Source organism: Carassius gibelio, chromosome B21 (assembly GCF_023724105.1).
Source record: "Carassius gibelio isolate Cgi1373 ecotype wild population from Czech Republic chromosome B21, carGib1.2-hapl.c, whole genome shotgun sequence".
NCBI lineage: Eukaryota > Metazoa > Chordata > Actinopteri > Cypriniformes > Cyprinidae > Carassius > Carassius gibelio.
This window is the reverse complement of record NC_068416.1, coordinates 28,053,621-28,061,793: the sequence shown is the minus strand read 5'-3', so window position 1 is coordinate 28,061,793 and position 8,173 is coordinate 28,053,621. Positions and strand designations below refer to the sequence as shown.

Sequence of the window (8,173 nt, the reverse complement as noted above, 5' to 3'; positions counted from 1 at the left end):
TCAGATACAATTAAAATAGAGATATAATGGTAAGTCATGAACTTTTTAATTACTTAATAATAATTAATATAATTAATATAACATAATTACTTTTTTCTTTTTTTATTAGATCTGGATATGTTTTCATGTGTTTAAACGGAGCGACAACATACTGACAATTATTCACTATAATCTGAGATAGAGAAGGATCTGCAGCATTAGATCTCCACACACTGCATGATCTGTGTAATATCAGAAGCACATTTCAGTGACCTCTGATAACAGATCAATAAAGTGAAAGTGAAAGTGAAAGTGACGTGACAATATTAACTGTACACTAGAAACATTCGTGTTATGTGAAGCTGCTTTTAAATTATATTATATGAATGGAATATTATCTATAATCTAGATAAATGATCACAACTAACAGACTCAATGTTTCTCTTCCTGCATCGACCTTTGACCCCTGTGACACAGTGAGGTGTCTCCCTCTACAGGCGATCCTCAGAATCACACAGAGTTACAGATCTACAAATATATATGAAAGTAATTTCCAGTATTTTTAGTTCTCACTAGAGGGCGCTGCATCAATCTGCGTCTGAAAATTTTTTTCTGTAAAATTTTTTTACAGAAAGTAATCTTAATGAGTAAAGTTGTCTCACCCTCCAGCAGACAGATGCATCAGTGTATGTCAGCTACAAGTGTGCATTTTGCTGTTTACCTGGTTCTTCCTGCGGAATTTCAATCACAAAATGAAATCAAAGACCACTTTTGGTTAATTTTAGTTCATCAACCACACATTTCTTCAGAGTAAGTAATGACTCGGCAGTCGGCACAGTCATGTGACGCAGACAGACGCAGATTGATGGGAAGTCGTGGCCTAATGGTTAGAGAGTCGGACTCCCAATCGAAGGGTTGTGGGTTATAGTTTCGGGCCGGCAGGAATTGTGGGTGGGGGTAGTGCATGAACAGCTCTCTCTCCACCTTCAATACCACGACTTAGGTGCCCTTGAGCAAGGCATCGAACCCCCAACTGCTCCCCGGGCGCCGCAGCATAAATGATGCACACTGCTCCGGGTGTGTGTTCACAGTGTGTGTGTGTGTGTGTGTGTGTTCACTGCTCTGTGTGTGTGCATTTTGGATGGGTTAAATGCAGAGCATGAATTCTGAGTATGGGTCACCATACTTGGCTGAATGTCACATCACTTTCACTTTTTCACTTTCAATCAGAGTAGGCCTGGGCGGGGCGACACGTGCAACCACACCCCCCAGGTGCATGTGCATACACAGCATCTTCTCAGCAAGCAGGGGTAGCGTTAGTAGCTGCAAACTCGGAGCCTGCTGCATCTATAGTCCCCTATTCTGAGACCCCTTGCGACCCGATCTCACTGCATATTTTAGGAGGTATGAATTTGTACGAATGACCTACACACCTAACTCAGACCCTAAACCTAACGGACACAGGGGTTTAGACTAATCGTATAAAATCGTGGTTCAATCGTCTTTCATAGACATAAATACATGTTAGGGAACCTGGGCGTAGTTGGTGTAGAATTGAGTAATTGGTTTAAAAAGCTAGGTTTACAGAGACTTCATTATAATGCACAGTTGTTTATTGTTAACTTAAATCACTGTTTGATTTGTTGAATCACGAGATGTTAGCTGCTGCAAGTTTAATCTTCTGGACCAGTTAAATTCACAAAATAAATCACTGGAACATTGTAAAACGCTTAACGTGAAAGTACGTGGCTTAATGTATTAAAACTGTGTATAGAAAGACCAAACTCAGTAAACATATTAATAAAGCATTCTATTCACAGACAAGCAGATATGACGATTAGACGAAACATGTTTAATTACGTGTTAAGCATTTGGCTGCCATAACCTGCTTGTCTGTAAATAGAATGCTTTATTAAACATTTTGAGTTTGGTCTTTTTATAACACGTTTTAATGTATTACGCCACGTTAAGCGTTTTCCTTTTAGACCATTTGTTTTCTTATGGGAGGAAAACGCTTACAGCGTGGCTTAGTCAAGGATGTGCATTTATTACATGGACTGAGAAAAAACATAAAACAGTGTCTAAAATGCGTGCGCATCACTGCTCTCTAAATATTACCATTGAATGATATATATACATGTTTAACTCAACGCTGTTAAAATGTATGAAACTGTTTGCTGAAATAACCATCATCTTAACAACTGAACTGAAATAAGAACAGGATGCGCATGAACTTGCATTCGTTACTATAGCAACAGGCATGTCAGAATCATCCCTAGTCGGAAAATATAAAATTTCTTCGATTTCTTCACTTTAAAATGAGGAGCAGAATATTTTCCTGAAATAAAGGAGAGGCACAGTCTATGCTTTGCAATGTAGTAAAAAAAATTAAAGTTTCATAAAAAAATTTAATGGCACATTAAAGTGAAAGTGAAAGTGACATTCAGCCAAGTATGGTGACCCATACTCAGAATTTGTGCTCTGCATTTAACCCACCCGTCTCTACTGTATTGTCAGTGTCTACTAATCACTGAATGCACAGCGTTGCCAACATCACGTTCCCATTCTGATGACCGACTATTGATGTGATTACATGGGTACAAGTAATCGGTTTAACATATTTACATGGCAGGATTTTAACTTAGTTCAGGTATAGAAGGTTATCCTACCTCTCAACAGATTACCATTTCTGTTTAGCCATTTTTATTCTGACAGAGGTGTTTCTATGGAGCATTTTCATTCATACTGGACACCATTCTAAGTTTCCGAAGGGTGCATGCTTCCCCTGCTGGACTACCACCCTCCATTATGCAACCTACAGCATTAATGTATATTACATGTTCCTCATGCCGCAGCAAGGGGTCGTATGTATCACACGTTGGGGAGTTTTGGCATATGGTTGTTTTGGGGATTTGTCTTGGTGCTCTCCCCGCTCTGTCCAAGCATGGCTGCATGGACAGGTGAGTGGAGTGTTGCCCAGAACATGATCATACTGCCAACACGAACTGTATGCAATTATAATTGTCATAAATATACTTGACGGAAGTGGTCCTGATTAAAATCGAGCATTGCGTTAGTTCAGTCAGGCCATGTTAGTCACGTTTGCATCAGCTGACAGTCAGCTGTTTCTGACGTGTACCAATCCGGTCTTGACACCTATCACATGCGGTCTATTTAAATTCCCATTATTCAGTGTCTCTTTCATCGCATTGCTGCTTGCAATTAACTCCCTCCTCCAACCCCAACTCCACCAATTGACCCTGTAATCCGAACTAACTTGTTCTTTCTTTACAGTGTCTTCTTTGGAAGCAGTCTCTATGACGTTTTGTTTACAACTCATGTAATTGAGAATTGTAATTATGTATGCTTATATGGTTCTGTTCTGTACCCCAGGGGGGGTTTGTCTTGCTGCTCTCCCCACTCTGTCCAAGCATGGCTGCATGGACAGAACATAACCATACCGCCAACACTAACAGTATGCAATTATAATTGTCATAAATATACTTGACGGAAGTGGTCCTGATTTAAGTAATATTTTTATAAATCTTGATTTTTTTCACAACTTGTGTGCAATTCAGTGTGAACTGAACTAATAGTGTCTCATGAACACACAGTCATGCACAGAGACCAACAATCAAGTCAGGATGTTTGTTAAATAATATGAAAAAGTTTAGTTGTAACAGTCAAACCTGTTAACATGTTTTTTTCGTTGTTCCTCTACTACTCACCATGAGGGGGCAACAAGATGTAATACTCTGATGTATAAAACTGGGGTAGAGAGTAGAAATAGTAGATTGGTAATGGAGGAATAAGCATGGCTTATGGCTCCAAACAATCATTGGTCCTGATTGGGAAACTAATAGTTTCATGCTCAATCTGAAAAGGACTCCACATTCTGTGGGAGACATCTTTTTCTTTTATATGCCTGTCTGAAACATGTCAATGAAGTGAAAGTAGAGGCAATGTGAAATACTGCTGTGGATCCTGAAACCGGATTGTGCCACACTAGTGATTTTGAAGACTTGGGTTTACTGTGATTCGATATCAACACAAAGGTTTGCACGTGGAAACTTTTGGATGTACACCGTGGACATGAGCTTTCGTGGACATTCATGGATTAGAGTGTGGTGAGTGAACTTTCAGGATTATTGTCTTTGTCATTATCGTCGCCGTCAGCATCGTCATCATCATCAACGTCTTCATCACCGCCACTGAAAAACAGATAAGACTTATGTTTATATGCTGTTGGTTCCCTGTCAAGGGAACTTCGAACTGCGTCCTCTGAAGGGACACTATGGGGAACACCTCGTCGTGACCCGTGTCTGAAGCATACTTTGAAAAACGCCAATGTGTTGGCCGGCGACAGCCTCTGACGTCGCTACCGGCGCGACTATAAATATGCGCTCGTAGGACCCGTCACTTATCTTCTTCGTCTTCATTGACGGTTTTGTTTGAAGCGTGCATCTGAGAAACGACCAGAATGGTAAGAGCGATCTATTATGGTTATCATGGCATCCACTAGCAAGGCGTTTAAACAGTGTGTGCATCCATGTCAGCGTTATTTGACACCTGATGACACACACAGTCTTTGCGTCTCTTGTTTGGGCAAAGAGCACGCGCGCGATGTCCTTGAGGGGGCAATCTGCGCGCACTGCGAGCGTTTTTCTGTGGAAAAGCTCCGCTCTCGTTTGTCATCTGGATCTCGCGGCTCAGGACCCGCCGTTGCCGAGGCACAGAGGAGAATGAGCTCGTGGGGATCGCAGGTGGATCTCGCTGAGGAGTTTAGAGAGGGACTTTCCTCTCACACTCTCCGGCGGCAAACGAGAGCGAACTTCGAGAGGAAGATGCGTTGTCATTAACCCTTTCTGACACTGAAGTTAGTGCTCTGCTGGGTTCTAACCAGAAAGAGCAGGAGATATTTGAGAGTGGTGAAGAAGCTGAGGCTGAGCCGCTCATTTCTCCTGCTCTGCGTAAGGGGAGCTGTTAGAGGTTATGGATCGCGCCGCGGCAAAAAAAAAAAAAAAAAAAAAATATATATATATATATATATTTTTTTTTTAAATAAAATAAAAATAAATAAACTTGCCATGGAAGTGTGCCAGAAAGGTAACGTCGCGAGGTAGACTCGATGAGTGTTATTTTTCTGACCATAGCCCGCAGCCCAGGTGAGCCTTCCATTCTCGCCTGACTTACATGCAGAAGTTGAAAAGGAATGGAAGAGGCCGTTTTCTCTTGCATCCATCGGTTTCAGCATACGAGTTATGCTGATATCGATGGCATGCACGAGGACGGCTATGAGAGGATGCCCCCTGTAGAAGAGATGCTGGCTTGCTATCTCTCAGTGGGGGAACATCCTCTCTAAAATCTCCTTCTTTGCCATCTAAGCCCTTCCAGGATACATCCCGCTTAAATGGTAAATCATACGCAGTAGCAGAGCCCGAACAACAAAGGGGTCCTGGCCCATCTCGATCTGAGGATCGAAGACGGGCGCAGAAGGCTAGTGTCGCGGCTCGTGCTCCTCCCCCGCCTGAGGGCAGGGGCAAGAGGAATCGCGGGTCACGAAGAGCCACCAGCGCTCCACCTGATCGTGGTTAGGTGGAAAGTTTCTCACATAACAGTCTCCTATCCTGGACCTATTATGTTTTTGGTTGGTCCTATTTTCATAGTGACCTCCTTACTGACGGTCCGGACCAAAAGGGGACGCCCCGTAAAGCGGGACTCCAGTACAGGAGGGTGGGTGAGTATGTAACCCTTTCTGCTTATGGGTGTTATGTTGCTGGTGGTTATGTCTTCTAACAGACTCTGTGAGTTTCCTTTTACAGTGCTCAGTTCCAGCCTTGTGCTCTGGCCACGATCACACGCTTTCGGCAGGCGGCCGTGCCGCGTGGGTTCGCCCCCCCAGGGCGCGACACCCACCGCGGAGCGAGTTCCACGTGCGGGAAGCAAGCGCTCTGCGGTTGCTCGTCCCACACCCCTCCCGAGGAGCCTGGCTGATCGTCAGAACTGGCATAGCACTGCAGGGAATATCATGGATATCCGGCCAGGTCACCCTGAGGGGCCGCCTGGCCGCTTGGCGCATCCGGGGAGGTGGTAGTTACGGAGTCCTTCTGTATGTACTGCCTCAGGTGATGCTCCCCTCGCTTGAGGGTTGGAGCTCGCCTCTCCCGTGCGATCCAGCGCCTCTGCGATGCTTAGGAACCTTTCTGTACACACGCTAAGCCTGTGTACTGTCTCAAAACCACATGGTGGTCAGTGTGCACGTGAACACTTTGCGCACTGTCTCAAATCCACGTAAGTGGTAAGTGTGCACGCAAGGCTCTGCGCACTTTCTAAAATCCTGTACGGTAAGGGTTACGCGCTCCGCTTCGTTCCCTTTCTTAAGATGATTAGCCCCGGGGTTCCTTGGGCTTCATCCAACCAGTGTGTATTTGTTATACACCTCAAGCACCGCCCCTTAACATGGGGGGCTGTGTGGACTCCCGCATATTGTGGTCTTTTCAGATAGTAGGCTTCACCAGGCCTCTCTGATGGTGAGCTCTCACATACTGTGGTTGTCAGGTAGTAGGCCTCACCAGGCCTCCCTGGAGATTTAGCTCCCACATGCTGTGCGTTTCCACTAAAAAAAACAAAAAAACAAGCTCCCACGGTTTGTGGTTGTCAGGTAGTAGGCCTCACCAGGCCTCCCTGGAGTCGAGTTCCATATTAACTTCCACTGAGGTGGTTATCAGGTAACCGGTAGTAGGCCTCTCTAGGCCTCTCTGTTGGTGAACTCCCACATATTGTGGTTATCAGATAGTAGGCTTCACAGGTCTCTCTGAAGGTGAGCTCCCACATACAGTGGTTGTCAGGTAACTTTTTTCTGTACACACGCTAAGCCTGTGTACTTTCTCAAAACCACATGGTGGTCAGTGTGCACGTGAACACTTTGCGCACTGTCTCAAATCCACGTAAGTGGTAAGTGTGCACGCAAGGCTCTGCGCACTTTCTAAAATCCTGTACGGTAAGGGTTACGCGCTCCGCTTCGTTCCCTTTCTTAAGATGATTAGCCCCGGGGTTCCTTGGGCTTCATCCAACCAGTGTGTATTTGTTATACACCTCAAGCACCGCCCCTTAACATGGGGGGCTGTGTGGGCAATTCTCGCGGTAGTTTAGCAGCGCTCCCCTTTTCTAAAAGGGTCGCCTATGAGCATGCTGCTCGGAGCTCGGAGTCCTCCTCTCATGGGAGACTGAATTCTCGTTTTTTTCATCAGAGCGCTCCAGTACTACATACTGTTTTGAGACGCACTGTGAGAGCAGACATCCTGCTGAGGCAGGGGCTGAGGCTCGGGGAATGGCGCCTTCGCACCAAGGTGTTGAAGTAGAGTTAGAGAGATTGGCCAGACCTGGGTGGATCGGTTTTGCGGCTCAAGAGAGCGTCGCACTATCCCCTCTGGCTTCCTCTGACTCATCCAGCTCCATTGGGGCTGGACGCCATGGTACAGGCGTGGCCGAGGCTTCATCTGTATGTTCCGTCCTCCAATTGCTCTGCTCCCGGGCCATTCCATCTACGAGCTGCTCTTATCAGAGTGCCACGAGAGCCCCTCCTTTGTGACAGGCAAGACTTGGTAATAAACAGTGCTAAGTTCTTAGCCGTATCCCTTTAAAGGAATCTTTCGTGATTCCAAGCCTTCAGCTCTACCCCGGGCCGAGGTCCTTCAGGTAAGTTGGGTATGTAGCTTTGGCCATAAGGGATAATGTCATGGACAGCCGTCGAACCGTCCCAGGGGCGACTCCCGGTGAAATGGTAGAGTTGGTACTTAGTGTTTGCCATGATTCTGGCCTGCACTCCCCTCAGCATGGCGGCGTGGGTATACTGTTCCCCATAGTGTCCCTTCAGAGGACGCAGTTCGAAGTTCCCTTGACAGGGAACGAGACACTGCGTCCTCTAGCTCCCTGCCATGCTTCGGACGCAAGCTTCACGAAGAAGATAAGTGACGGGTCCTACGGGCGCGTATTTATAGTCGCGCCGGTAGCGACGTCAGAGGCTGTCGCCGGCCAACACATTGGCGTTTTTCAAAGTATGCTTCAGACACGGGTCACGACGAGGTGTTCCCCATAGTGTCCCTTCAGAGGACGCAGTGTCTCGTTCCCTCTCAGGGAACCATGGTTACATTCGTAACCTGAGACGTTTTTGAGGTTAAAAACATGTACGATT

General features: G+C 45.8%; 1 protein-coding gene across 1 annotated transcript in view; it reads left to right on the top strand.

The window, feature by feature from the left end:
• Positions 1 to 8,173, top strand: part of LOC127986304 (apolipoprotein L3-like) — a 540,496-nt gene that overhangs the window by 40,657 nt on the left and 491,666 nt on the right. The gene's annotated exons all lie outside the window — the stretch shown is intronic.